We start from the raw sequence: 16,213 nt of genomic DNA, 5'->3' as shown, positions 1-16,213 counted from the left end.
CTGTTCCATATGTGCCACATGGAACCTGGATCAGTGAGAGAATAATGTGCGCAAATGTTGACCATTCGATTACCATCTGTTGATTATTGATTATTTACATCTAAAATCATTTTTGCTTTTCATTTTTTTGCAGAGTATATTACTCTTAACGTAACGATATCGCAGAGCCAACCTCTATGTAACGCCAGTGCAGTCAACGTAACGACATCATAGCTCCAAAATCTTCGTAACGCCATTGCAGTCAGCGTAAGGACATCGCAGCCCCTACATCTTCGTAACGCCATTGCAGTCGACGTAACCACATCGCAGCTCCTACATCTTCGTAGCGCTATTGCGGTCAACGTAACTGCGTCGCAATTCCCATATCTTCGTAACGCCATTAGACTCAAAATAACGACATCGTAGCTACCATATCTGTCTATAACGCCATTGCAGTCAACATAACAACATCGCAGCCCCTACATCTTCGTAACGCCATTGCAGTCAACGAAACGACATCGCAGCCCCTACATCTTCGTAACGCATTTGCGGTCAACGTAATTGCGTCGCAGCTCCTACATCTTCGTAACGCCATTGCAGTCAACATAATGACATCGTAGCTCCTATATCAACGTAACGCCATTGCAGGTGACGTAACGACATCGCAGCTCCTACATCTTCGTAATGCCATTGCAGTCAACATAATGACATCGTAGCTTTTTTATCAACGTAACGCCATTGCAGTCGACGTAACGACATGGCAGCTCCTACATCTTCGTAACGCCATTGCTGTCAACATAATGACATCGTAGCTCCTATATCAATGTAACGCCATTGCAGTCAACGAAACGACATCGCAACCCCTACATCTTCGTAACGCATTTGCGGTCAACGTTACTGCGTCGCAGTTCCCATATCTTCATCACGTCATTGCATTCAACATAATGACATCGTAGCTCCCATATCTTCGTAACGCCATTGCAGTCAACGAAACGACATCGCAGCCCCTACATCTTCGTAACGCCATTGCAGTCAACATAACAACATCGTTGCTCCTACATCTTCATAACGCCATTGCAGTCATTGTAACGACATCGCAGCTCCTACATCTTCGTAACGCCATTGCAGTCAACATAATGACATCGTAGCTCCTATATCAACGTAACGCCATTGCAGGCGACGTAACGACATCGCAGCCCCTACATCTTCGTAACGCCATTGCAATCAACGTAACGACATCATAGCTCCCACATCTTCGTAACGCCATTGCAGTCAACGAAACGACATCGCAACCCCTACATCTTCGTAACGCCATTGCAGTCAACGTAACGACATCGCAGCTCCTACATCTTCGTAACGCCATTGCAGTCAACGTAACGACAGCATAGCTCCCACATCTTCGTAACGCCATTGCAGTCAACGTAACGACATCGCAGCTCCTACATCTTCGTAACGCCATTGCAGTCAACATAATGACATCGTAGCTCCTATATCAACGTAACGCCATTGCAGTCAACGAAACGACATCGCAACCCCTACATCTTCGTAACGCCATTGCAGTCAACATAACTCCATCGTTGCTCCTACATCTTCATAACGACATTGCAGTCATTGTAACGACATCGCAGCTCCCACATCTTCGTAACGCCATTGCAATCAACAGGCACAGTCACAGCCAACATCACAGCACAATGATGTCAAGCGTAAACGTAACTCTATTTCCCTCAACATAAACGTACCCAAAATACAACGTCATGCAGTGGTGACTTATCGTCACAAAATATAAAATGTGTTTGCGAACTAAGTGGTGATGCACCATACGAGATCAGCTGTGAAACATTACATACACAAGGGCCGCCTCGAATAGCTATTGCGTAGAACATCACTCATAATATCATTTCGAAAGTTCATATTCCACTGAAAATGTGGTTGAAGCAATATCACTGTGCGTTTTTAATTCACTGACGACGACAGAATTTGATATGGAAAAAACTGTCTTGTTAACAGTCAGTGTTAATATTGCCAACACTCCAGCACAATGTACCATTGTACGAGGTGAAGCGACACGTGAGATAGCCTTCTGTGTATATGACTGGTGCGCTTTGACCTCGAGAAGGGAACCTGTTCAGCTTCGTCTCGAGCGTGACTCATTGGCTCCGTACGGCTCTCATCCAAACCATCATTGTGTTAAAAAAAACTACATGGGACTACACTTTTACTTTGACGGCAAGATTTCAGAGGAACCGTAAATTTCACCGCTTTGAAGTGGATGTCTAGTTACTAGGTCTGACGTGGAACCCGACATAAAGTACAGTTTTCTATCGCATTTATTTACGAGGGCGAGAGACAGGCGGAAAAACGTTGTAAGGAGCTAAAGACTGTGTAAGGAGTATAGCTTGCACCAAGTGGCATCCAGTAGGAGGTGCCGATCTCGTAACGTCGTAGGTGCCTCTCTAATTGGCATGATGTGGTGTTCGGCAACACTCAGTCACTCACTCACCCTGTAATGTAAGTCGTAATGAGATGGCCCACTTCGACAGCACAGTTCATAGTCAGGGCCTTGAGAGGAGCTTAAAGCAGATAGCAGCTACATGTTGGCACTTAAACGACTTGCAAGTCGTCTGAAATGTTGTGTTTTAAGATTAAGGCTGCTTTGGTTTAGGTTATATAATAATAATAAAAATTAAATTAATAATAATAATAATAATAATAATAATAATAATAATAATAATAATAAATATAATCATAAAACTACTACTACTACTACTGCTACTGCTGCTGCTGCTGCTGCTGCTGCTGCTGCTGCTACTACTACTACTACTACTACTGGTGAACCTGCTTGCAGTAAAAGGCGACTATGCTTGTCGTAAGAGGTGACTAACGGGATCGGATGTTCGGGATCGCTGACTTTGTAGATGCATGTCATTTTTTATCCCAATTGCGTGGATCGATGCTCATGATATCAATCACAGGATTGTCTGGTGCAGCGTTAAACAACAAACAAAAACGAAAGCTGGAAGAATGGTACTTTCTGGTTTGAAGTAGGCACCATGGTCCCCGTTTCACAAAGCGATCTTAGGGCTAAGATAGCTGTAGACCTGATCTGTTAACCAGTGTGCTCGATTATATCATATTCATCCCTCTGGGGTATACAACCCAAGCTGCGTATAAGGCGCTGGAAGGTTAAAAGTCCATCTCATTCTACCGGGTACCCATTCGCTGCAGGGTGAACAGAGGCATGCCTGCAAAATGTTCGGGAAAGGCCCAAAGTGACGCAAATCTTAGACATGTATCGCGTATGGTTCCGACAAACCAAAGATCACATAGAGGGCGAGAACTGAGAATCGAACCCACTCCCTAAGGACCAACCGTACCCCTTGCAGTCAAACATGATATGCACCGACGCCGACACCAAGTTATCTTCCGTTAGTGAAAAGTTCCTTAATAACTTCCCGCATATAATCCCTATAAAATGTCCTTGGACTCCGATATTCACCTTTTGAAAGCATAACTTGATTTATGTGCCTGTTAAGATAAATTTATGAACTTGTGATGAGAGAGCAATCAGATAACCCCAAGGTAAACACGTGTCTTTGCTGTACAAAACAAACATCGAGAAACAGAAGCTACAGATGTATTTTGCCAGCTACAATGTATGTGGTGTTTAGTAAATACAGCTGCGCTTATTATTCAAGAAAGGATGTACATCACGTGCTTATCAGATCACTCGCCTTTCGTGTCTGTCAAATCGGACGTCTGGGTTTTGGGAGGTAACTTCCCCGAAGAAATATTCCGCAAATGCATGCATGCTGCTGCTTGCTTAACAACGTAACGATTGGAAGATCAGTATACTTATTCAATGTTCCCAAAGCAAATGAACACGTCACTGATATACAAGTTAATAAACTAATATCGCCGTGGACCGGAGCACTGTGCTGTTAGCAGTGGGATGCTTAGTATAAATAGACCATCGACGTTGGCAGACACAGATCTGAATAAATATTGCATCAAGGTTGTCAAAGATTACTCCTCATCCTCTGACTGGATTCGTTCTTTCATAGACGCGTATTTATGCAATTCACAGGGCGCATTGACCTTGCAGGACTGGTTATAGTGACCAGGACTTTGAGGATATGACGTTGCAGGGACTGATTCATCTTCCCTAGGCATGGGAGTATACTGACTGTAGCAGTCCAGTTTTCACCCTTGCCGAACTAGGCTGGAATGTCTCGATCGTAGCGCCACCAGTGGCTTTTACGAGTTATGTCCCTTCTGTGTTCCTCCTATTGACCAATCACATTCCACCTCTCGTATCACTTTGTATTTGCTTCAAACAAAATGGCGGGGCCCAGTCAAGGAGATTTAATCGATAATTGCGATCTATATTGCGACAAATCGGGTCTTACTTCGCAAAGTGCATCAAATAACGTGAGTATCTTGATTGAAAAGGTGAAATAGTTTGGAAAAAATCTGTTGATGCTGAGTTGGCGGTACACATGCTTTGCAAATCCTGCAATTGACCGAATCTGCACGGCAGTTTACGAACCGAATGTTGATTCCGTTTCGCTGTTATGATTGGCCTATGCACGGACTCGTTAGTCCAGCCAAAATATAACACCCTAATTCCCGCCCTGTTCGGCAAGTGTGGAAACTGGACATTTTAGTCAGTTAACTCCCTTGTCTCTGGAAGATGGGACTGATTCTGGTTTTACAAACAGTTCTATTCTTATGATCGTACCTGTTAGACATTAAAATTTATTGGATAAATAGAGAGGCAGGTTTTAACCGTCACGTCTTTAATATTTCTGTCAGCCTGTCTGCATGTTTGTTAACCACTGCAGGAGTAACTGAGTAGGATGTAAAGCCGCTTTGAGCAATATTCCAGGCATATCACATCGGGGAACACCGCGAACGTGCTCAATACATAAAAACCATTAGGAGAATCGAACTCGGTTCTGTGGCGTGACGGGCAAACACTTTCACCATTAAGCTACCCAATCGCCGTAGAAGGTCAAATGCCTCTGTGATATCTGTGTGCCTGTGAGGTTGTCTGTACTGTGTCCGTAAGGTTGTCGAAAGAGGCGACTAACGAGATCGGGTAGTCAGGCTCGCTGACCTGGTTGATGCATGTCATCGATCCCAATTGCGTGGATCGATACTCATGGTATTAATCACTGGATTGTCTGGTTCAGACTCGATGAGTTACAGACCGTCATGTAGCTGGAATATTGCTGAGTGCGGCGTTAAACAACCAACCAACCAACCGGGTGACTGTAGGCGTCTCTGAGAACCTTCTGACTGTGTGACGAGTCTCTACTCGTGTGCGGTCACCTGCTGGTGTACACAACACGGGTAACACCTTACAACGCATAAAAAACAAACGAGGGCGCGTTTCTTGTGGAAATTTGAAAATGGCAAGAGTCCAAATGCAACAGGCTGTTAGACGGCACTGCATAACTGGCTTCAGACAGGAGGGGCGACTGGGAGAGTGCCAACCTCAAGGGGGAGGGGATCCTTGAAGCGCTAGAACAGTGGGCTCCGGAGGGCACAATGAAACGCATATCCCGTGTGTTGTTTTAGCTCTGATAACAGAAGCGGGAGTGATAACAGTTGTGTCAGATAGGGCGATATGGCCATGGCTTCACTTGTGTTTACCTTTTACTCCGGGAGAACTCAGGTAGAGTGCTGAGTGCACATCCACGACTACCCGGCCGTACTCAACTAGACAGTCAGTGTCGCATCATACATCTCTTGTAAAACTCTTTAAGCAGCGTGTAGTCATTCTCAATTCAACACCTCAAGGCTCCAAGATCCGGGTAGAATAGGTCTTCAGCAACCCATGCTTGCCGTAAAAAGCGACTATGCTTGTCGTAAGAGGTGACTAACGGGATCGGGTGGTCAGGCTCGCTGACTTGGTTGATGCATGTCATCGATCCCAATTGCGTGGATCGATGCTCATGATATTAATCACAGGATTGTCGGGTCCAGACTCGATTATTTACAGACCGCCATCATGTAGCTGGAATATTGCTGAGTGCGGCTTTAAACAACAAACAAACAAACAACATCAAGGCTCAGCTGAGAATGACTAGTCTGTCTCCTAGTCCCTGAACTAAATTATTTTCCCATCCACACAGCCCTTACTGTAATGCTATATCTCTGAATGAAGCAAGTCTAGATTTTCTACAGGTTTAGGTCATGCATTGGGTAACTTAGTGGATAAGGTGTTTCTTCAGGTCGAAGACGCGGTTCGATTCCCCACATAGCTACACTGTTTAAATCCAAATTTTTGGTGTCCGCACCGTGGTAAGGTTATAATAATGCAAGAAATGGCGAAACACACTCAATCACTCACTTAATGCTGCCAAGTTATGTGGATGTGACAGCGCTCCTTGTTCACTGGTTTCTTTACAGCGTGGTGACATGTTGGGAAGCGTCGTGGTTGGATGTTGTGGGATTGGGTGGTGGTGTTGGAGGTCGGGGGGTCGTGGTTGGATGGGGGAGGGGGGTTATTGTAGGCTTTGGTGTGGTAGTGTTCTGTGTTGAGGGTTACGGAGGGGCTTGGTGGGGCGGGGTATGATAGGCTGTGTGGGTGGGTGGGTCAGGGTTAGGAAGTGGGGTATTGGGGCATGCAAAGGGCCATGGTTCGTTGTGGTGTAGGGGGTTATATAACTTCACTTCGGACATTCCTCCCACAATAAGCTGACACGCCATGATATACCTGGAATACTGTTCAAAGCGGCGTTTAACCCAACTAACGCACTCACTCCTGTGTCAAGAAAAGAGGTTTTTCCCAATCGACCTTTAAATACATTATCAAGGGAGGTAATTCTCAAACAATAAGATCAGAGCTTTTATTCTCATAAGATTTATTGTAAATGTCATTAACTCCTAATACGCAATTGTACTGATCTAAGTTGAACACGATATAACGTTTTAGTAGAACATGCCGCAATTCGTTTGACAGGACAGTGATAGAAATCAACATTTTACATCCGCTTGGCTCACTGTGGGGTCCGATCATTAAACTTGATTACTTGGATTGCAGTCATCGATCTCAAGTGGCACCAGTCAATGTGATAGAAAATCACGAAAAAACAGGCTTTGTGGCCTAATATATATGCCGCTTTCCTAACACCACGACGTCTTGGATGACGCTCGCCGACATCGCAGAAGTTGCAGGCTGAGAGTGTAAAAGACTATGTATTAATTAGAGGAGCGTACTCCGTGAGAAGGCGTCATGCGATAGGACACCACTGAGTACGCGGGGGGTCTAATGTAAGCGACACGAGTACATGTGCGCATCAGTATGGGGGCTGGCAGGTAGAGGGATTAGACTCGCGGTGCCGTCTCGGCAAGGCTTTCTTCGTCGCACGTCTCCTTCGGTTACGTGCCCAGCGAACCAGTTTAAGGTTACTCGGGTCACAAACGCACCACTCGCTGTGGTCACTTCTCTCAACATGAATTGATAACCCTAAAGAGAGAGAGAGAGAGAGAGAGAGAGAGAGAGAGAGAGAGAGGGAGAGAGAGAGGGAGAGAGAGAGGGAGAGAGAGAGAGAGAGAGAGAGAGAGAGAGAGAGAGAGAGAGAGAGAGAAAGAGATCGACAGTTTGAAAGAGACATACACACAGATTGACAAACAGAGAAGCAGACACACGTACATAATCAGAGATGGACAGCGAGCCAGTCACAGATTGACAAACAGAGAAGCAGACAAACATACATAATCAGAGATGGACAGCGAGACAGACAGATAGATTGACAAACAGAGAAGCAGACAAACATACATAATCAGAGATGGACAGCGAGACAGACAGATAGATTGACAAACAGAGAAGCAGACAAACATACATAATCAGAGATGGACAGCGAGACAGACAGACAGATTGACAAACAGAGAAGCAGACAAACATACATAATCAGAGATGGACAGCGAGACAGACAGACAGACAGATTGACAAACAGAGAAGCAGACAAACGTACATAATCAGAGATGGACAGACAGCGAGACAGACAGACAGATTGACAAACAGAGAAGCAGACAAACGTACATAATCAGAGATGGACAGCGAGACAGACAGACAGATTGACAAACAGAGAAGCAGACAAACATACATAATCAGAGATGGACAGCGAGACAGACAGACAGACAGATTGACAAACAGAGAAGCAGACACACGTACATAATCAGAGATGGACAGCGAGACAGACAGACAGATTGACAAACAGAGAAGCAGACAAACGTACACAATCAGAGATTGACAGCGAGACAGACAGACAGATTGACATAATCAGAGATGGTCAGACAGCGAGACAGACAGACAGATTGACAAACAGAGAAGCAGACAGACGTACATAATCAGAGAAGGACAGTGAGACAGACAGCCAGTCACAGATTGACAAACAGAGAAGCAGACAAACGTACATAATCAGAGATGGACAGCGAGACAGACAGACAGATTGACAAACAGAGAAGCAGACAAACATACATAATCAGAGATGGACAGCGAGACAGACAGACAGATTGACAAACAGAGAAGCAGACAAACATACATAATCAGAGATGGACAGCGAGACAGACAGACAGATTGACAAACAGAGAAGCAGACAAACGTACATAATCAGAGATGGACAGCGAGACAGACAGACAGATTGACAAACAGAGAAGCAGACAAACGTACATAATCAGAGATGGACAGCGAGACAGACAGACAGATTGACAAACAGAAAAGCAGACAAACGTACATAATCAGAGATGGACAGCGAGACAGACAGACAGATTGACAAACAGAGAAGCAGACAAACGTACATAATCAGAGATGGACAGCGAGACAGACAGACAGATTGACAAACAGAGAAGCAGACAAACGTACATAATCAGAGATGGACAGTGAGACAGACAGACAGATTGACAAACAGAGAAGCAGACAAACGTACATAATCAGAGATGGACAGCGAGACAGACAGACAGATTGACAAACAGAGAAGCAGCCAAACGTACATAATCAGAGATGGACAGTGAGACAGACAGACAGATTGACAAACAGAGAAGCAGACAAACGTACACAATCAGAGATGGACAGCGAGACAGACAGACAGACAGATTGACAAACAGAGAAGCAGACACACGTACATAATCAGAGATGGACAGCGAGACAGACAGACAGATTGACAAACAGAGAAGCAGACAAACGTACATAATCAGAGATTGACAGCGAGACAGACAGACAGATTGACATAATCAGAGATGGTCAGACAGCGAGACAGACAGACAGATTGACAAACAGAGAAGCAGTCCAACGTACATAATCAGAGATGGACAGCGAGACAGACAGACAGATTGACAAACAGAGAAGCAGACAAACGTACATAATCAGAGATGGACAGTGAGACAGACAGACAGATTGACAAACAGAGAAGCAGACAAACGTACATAATCAGAGATGGACAGCGAGACAGACAGACAAATTGACAAACAGAGAAGCAGACACACGTACATAATCAGAGATGGACAGCGAGACAGACAGACAGATTGACAAACAGAGAAGCAGTCCAACGTACATAATCAGAGATGGACAGCGAGACAGACAGACAGATTGACAAACAGAGAAGCAGACAAACATACATAATCAGAGATGGACAGTGAGACAGACAGACAGATTGACAAACAGAGAAGCAGACAGACATACATAATCAGAGATGGACAGCGAGACAGACAGACAGATTGACAAACAGAGAAGCAGACAGACATACATAATCAGAGATGGACAGCGAGACAGACAGACAGATTGACAAACAGAGAAGCAGTCAAACGTACATAATCAGAGATGGACAGCGAGACAGACAGACAGATTGACAAACAGAGAAGCAGACAAACATACATAATCAGAGATGGACAGCGAGACAGACAGACAGATTGACAAACAGAAAAGCAGACAGACATACATAATCAGAGATGGACAGCGAGACAGACAGACAGATTGACAAACAGAGAAGCAGACAAACATACATAATCAGAGATTGACAGCGAGACAGACAGACAGATTGACAAACAGAGAAGCAGACAAACGTACATAAACAGAGATGTACTGTGAGACAGACAGACAGATTGACATAATCAGAGATGGTCAGACAGCGAGACAGACAGACAGATTGACAAACAGAGAAGCAGACAAACGTACATAATCAGAGATGGACAGCGAGACAGACAGACAGATTGACAAACAGAGAAGCAGACAAACGTACATAATCAGAGATGGACAGACAGCGAGACAGACAGATTGACAAACAAAGAAGCAGACAAACGTACATAATCAGAGATGGACAGACAGCGAGACAGACAGACAGATTGACAAACAGCGAAGCAGACAGACGTACATAATCAGAGATGGACTGTGAGACAGACAGACAGATTGACAAACAGAGAAGCAGACAGACATACATAATCAGAGATGGACAGCGAGACAGACAGACAGATTGACAAACAGAGAAGCAGGCAAACGTACATAATCAGAGATGGACAGCGAGACAGACAGACAGATTGACAAACAGAGAAGCAGACAAACGTACATAATCAGAGATGGACAGCGAGACAGACAGACAGATTGACAAACAGAGAAGCAGACAAACATACATAATCAGAGATTGACAGCGAGACAGACAGACAGATTGACAAACAGAGAAGCAGACAAACGTACATAAACAGAGATGTACTGTGAGACAGACAGACAGATTGACATAATCAGAGATGGTCAGACAGCGAGACAGACAGACAGATTGACAAACAGAGAAGCAGACAAACGTACATAATCAGAGATGGACAGCGAGACAGACAGACAGATTGACAAACAGAGAAGCAGACAAACGTACATAATCAGAGATGGACAGACAGCGAGACAGACAGATTGACAAACAAAGAAGCAGACAAACGTACATAATCAGAGATGGACAGACAGCGAGACAGACAGACAGATTGACAAACAGCGAAGCAGACAGACGTACATAATCAGAGATGGACTGTGAGACAGACAGACAGATTGACAAACAGAGAAGCAGACAGACATACATAATCAGAGATGGACAGCGAGACAGACAGACAGATTGACAAACAGAGAAGCAGGCAAACGTACATAATCAGAGATGGACAGCGAGACAGACAGACAGATTGACAAACAGAGAAGCAGACAAACGTACATAATCAGAGATGGACAGACAGAGAGACAGACAGATTGACAAACAGAGAAGCAGACAGACGTACATAATCAGAGATGTACTGTGAGACAGAAAGACAGATTGACAAACAGAGAAGCAGACAAACGTACATTATCAGAGATGGTCAGACAGTGAGACAGACAGACAGATTGACAAACAGAGAAGCAGGCAAACGTACATAATCAGAGATGGACAGCGAGACAGACAGACAGATTGACAAACAGAGAAGCAGACAAACGTACATAATCAGAGATGGACAGACAGCGAGACAGACAGATTGACAAACAGAGAAGCAGACAGACGTACATAATCAGAGATGTACTGTGAGACAGAAAGACAGATTGACAAACAGAGAAGCAGACAAACGTACATTATCAGAGATGGTCAGACAGTGAGACAGACAGACAGATTGACAAACAGAGAAGCAGACAAACGTACACAATCAGAGATTGACAGCGAGACAGACAGACAGATTGACATAATCAGAGATGGTCAGACAGCGAGACAGACAGACAGATTGACAAACAGAGAAGCAGACAGACGTACATAATCAGAGAAGGACAGTGAGACAGACAGCCAGTCACAGATTGACAAACAGAGAAGCAGACAAACGTACATAATCAGAGATGGACAGCGAGACAGACAGACAGATTGACAAACAGAGAAGCAGACAGACATACATAATCAGAGATGGACAGCGAGACAGACAGACAGATTGACAAACAGAGAAGCAGACAAACATACATAATCAGAGATTGACAGCGAGACAGACAGACAGATTGACAAACAGAGAAGCAGACAAACGTACATAAACAGAGATGTACTGTGAGACAGACAGACAGATTGACATAATCAGAGATGGTCAGACAGCGAGACAGACAGACAGATTGACAAACAGAGAAGCAGACAAACGTACATAATCAGAGATGGACAGCGAGACAGACAGACAGATTGACAAACAAAGAAGCAGACAAACGTACATAATCAGAGATGGACAGACAGCGAGACAGACAGACAGATTGACAAACAGCGAAGCAGACAGACGTACATAATCAGAGATGGACTGTGAGACAGACAGACAGATTGACAAACAGAGAAGCAGACAAACATACATAATAAGAGATGGACAGCGAGACAGACAGACAGATTGACAAACAGAGAAGCAGGCAAACGTACATAATCAGAGATGGACAGCGAGACAGACAGACAGATTGACAAACAGAGAAGCAGACAAACGTACATAATCAGAGATGGACAGACAGCGAGACAGACAGATTGACAAACAGAGAAGCAGACAGACGTACATAATCAGAGATGTACTGTGAGACAGAAAGACAGATTGACAAACAGAGAAGCAGACAAACGACCATTATCAGAGATGGTCAGACAGTGAGACAGACAGACAGATTGACAAACAGAGAAGCAGGCAAACGTACATAATCAGAGATGGACAGCGAGACAGACAGACAGATTGACAAACAGAGAAGCAGACAAACGTACATAATCAGAGATGGACAGACAGCGAGACAGACAGATTGACAAACAGAGAAGCAGACAGACGTTCATAATCAGAGATGTACTGTGAGACAGAAAGACAGATTGACAAACAGAGAAGCAGACAAACGTACATTATCAGAGATGGTCAGACAGTGAGACAGACAGACAGATTGACAAACAGAGAAGCAGACATACGTACATAATCAGAGATGGACAGTGAGACAGACAGACAGATTGACAAACAGAAGCAGACAGACATATATAATCAGAGTTGGACAATGAGACAGACAGACAGACTGACAAACAGAGAAGCAGACATACATATACATACATAATCAGAGATGGACAGACAGCGAGACAGACAGACAGATTGACAAACGGAGAAGCAGACAAATATACATAGTCAGAGATGGACAGACAGCGAGACAGACAGACAGATTGACAAACAGAGAAGCAGACAAACGTACATAAACAGAGATGGACAGACAGCGAGACAGACAGACAGATTGACAAACGGAGAAGCAGACAAACGTACATAAACAGAGATGGTCAGACAGCGAGACAGACAGACAGATTGACAAACGGAGAAGCAGACAAACATACATAGTCTGAGATGGACAGCGAGACAGACAGACAGATTGACAAACAGAGAAGCAGACAAACATACATAATCATAGATGGACAGACAGCGAGACAGATTGACAAACAGAGAAGCAGACAAACATACATAGTCAGAGATGGAAAGCGAGACAGACAGACAGATTGCCAAACAGAGAAGCAGACAAACATACATAATCAGAGATGGACAGACAGCGAGACACACAGATTGACAAACAAAGAAGCAGACAAACGTACATAATCAGAGATGGACAGACAGCGAGACAGACAGACAGATTGACAAACCGAGGAGCAGACAGACATACATAATCAGAGATGGACTGTGAGACAGACAGACAGATTGACAAACAGAGAAGCAGACAGACGTACATAATCAGAGATGGTCAGACAGCGAGACAGACAGACAGATTGACAAACGGAGAAGCAGACAAACATACATAGTCAGAGATGGATAGCGAGACAGACAGAAACATTGACAAACAGAGAAGCAGACAAACGTACATAATCAGAGATGGACAGTGAGACAGACAGACAGATTGACAAACAGAGAAGCAGACAGACATACATAGTCAGAGATGGAAAGCGAGACAGACAGACAGATTGACAAACAGAGAAGCAGACAAACATACATAATCAGAGATGGACAGACAGCGAGACACACAGATTGACAAACAAAGAAGCAGACAAACGTACATAATCAGAGATGGACAGACAGCGAGACAGACAGACAGATTGACAAACCGAGGAGCAGACAGACATACATAATCAGAGATGGACTGTGAGACAGACAGACAGATTGACAAACAGAGAAGCAGACAGACGTACATAATCAGAGATGGTCAGACAGCGAGACAGACAGACAGATTGACAAACGGAGAAGCAGACAAACATACATAGTCAGAGATGGATAGCGAGACAGACAGAAACATTGACAAACAGAGAAGCAGACAAACGTACATAATCAGAGATGGACAGTGAGACAGACAGATAGATTGACAAACAGAGAAGCAGACAAACGTACATAATCAGAGATTGACATTGAGACAGACAGACAGATTGACAAACAGAGAAGCAGACAAACGTACATAATCAGAGATGGACAGCGAGACAGACAGACAGATTGACATAATCAGAGATGGACAGCGAGACAGACAGAAACATTGACAAACAGAAAAGCAGCCAAACGTACATAATCAGAGATGGACAGTGAGACAGACAGATAGATTGACAAACAGAGAAGCAGCCAAACGTACATAATCAGAGATGGACAGTGAGACAGACAGACAGATTGACAAACAGAGAAGCAGACAAACGTACATAATCAGAGATGGACAGACAGCGAGACTGACAGCCAGTCAGAGATGGACAGTGAGAAAGCGATAGATTTACGACAAGAATAAGACATGGACAGTCAGCGAGAGTCGAGACTCTGCGAAAAAGAGAGCGCCACGGACAAATACCGAGAAACGCAACGTTGAACTCAGCAAGAAAAAATACCGAGATTTATATGCGTATACCTAATTGCGTCTTATGTCTGCCGATAGCGTGAGACACCCATGGAGAAACACTGAGACAGATGTGGTTCGCGTGTTGTGTCACTATAACCAGTCCTGCAAGGTCAATGCGCACTGTGAATGGCATAAATACGCGTCCATGAAAGAACGAATCCAGTCATAGGTTGCGAAGTAATCTTTGACAACCTTGATGCAATATTTATTCAGATCTTTGTCTGCCAACGTCAATGGTCTATTTATACTAAGCATCCCACTGCTAATATTGACTACACGGTGTGTAATCTGGGTCAAACAAGTCATATATATGCTCTTGCATGTACTCGTGTTTGATAGTGCAACCTTCCCATTGACTGGGACACAGCCATTATACATGTAGGCTATTGTACGTAAACATTGCACTATTCCTCTTTGTTCGAACAGACACTGACAGCTGCCCCACTTGTAGTCTGCCGGTATTTAATCAGCTTCATTAACTGCCTTGCTTGTTGCAGAACAGGTAGTATGTCGCGTCAAGTCTACATATGGTCCTGATCTCTGAAAATTAAGGTGTTTTTAGGGTCTTCATCAGAATTCTCGTCCATGCTTGCCGACCACGTTTGTGTGTACATGTTGTCGTTGACACCCACCTAGCCAGACTGGCGGTAAACCATCCGGGTATTTATCTCGACTACACTCTGTGATCTGCACGTGACCTTGGACTGTATACTAGCAAGTTCAAGGCCAAACCTGAATGTTTTTGTAATCGGCTTGAATGAACAGCCTGTTTACTGTTACGACGTGTAGTTGGGAGCTATAGAGTTATAGCTGTTATCTGTAGGCCATTGATGTTTTAACAGTATGTAAAACGACAACGCTCGTGTGTCCTCGGTCCATTGTAGGAGCTAGACCCCCTATGGCGATACCGGGGACGAATAGCTCCCCAGAACTCCAGATCCGACTGTAGAAGGAATCGGGGGATTATATTTATGGCCTGGTTCTGTGTGGTCTGATTTCTGAGGCCTGCATCGTTTGTCATACTTTTAACCACTTTCCTGTGATACGGAAGGAATATTACTGCGGCGTAAAACGATATTCACACATTTATTGTGTCTGGTCTTAATGGTCTTATGACTATGATGACATTCACCCATTCTATACCAGCTCGTATAGTCTAAACCATTGTACAATTACATTGCAACTTTATACATTTGAAATCATTCGGTTTAACGTAACGTTTTTCCGCATACATCTCCGCTGACGGCGCCTTTGATCCCCGTTGTAAACAAACAGAGCCCCTATTCACAAGTCGCAGTTTGACATTTCCTCGCTTCTCGTCACTACGAAACTACGACCGGGAGAGAAGTCAATCATCTATCTGAATGGCAGACACGAGCTGTGACCCAATCAGATGGTCAC

The 16,213-nt window shown here is 44.2% G+C and overlaps 1 protein-coding gene across 2 annotated transcripts in view; it reads left to right on the top strand.

Moving 5' to 3' along the window:
* The window catches only part of LOC124146094 (matrix metallopeptidase-21-like), a 140,540-nt gene that overhangs the window by 43,661 nt on the left and 80,666 nt on the right, over positions 1-16,213 (top strand). The gene's annotated exons all lie outside the window — the stretch shown is intronic.

Source organism: Haliotis rufescens, unplaced genomic scaffold (genome assembly GCF_023055435.1).
Source record: "Haliotis rufescens isolate VD_foot unplaced genomic scaffold, xgHalRufe1.0.p SCAF_12, whole genome shotgun sequence".
Classification (NCBI taxonomy): domain Eukaryota; kingdom Metazoa; phylum Mollusca; class Gastropoda; order Lepetellida; family Haliotidae; genus Haliotis; species Haliotis rufescens.
Note: the sequence above shows the minus strand (reverse complement) of the source record. Positions and strands in the feature narration are given on the sequence as shown.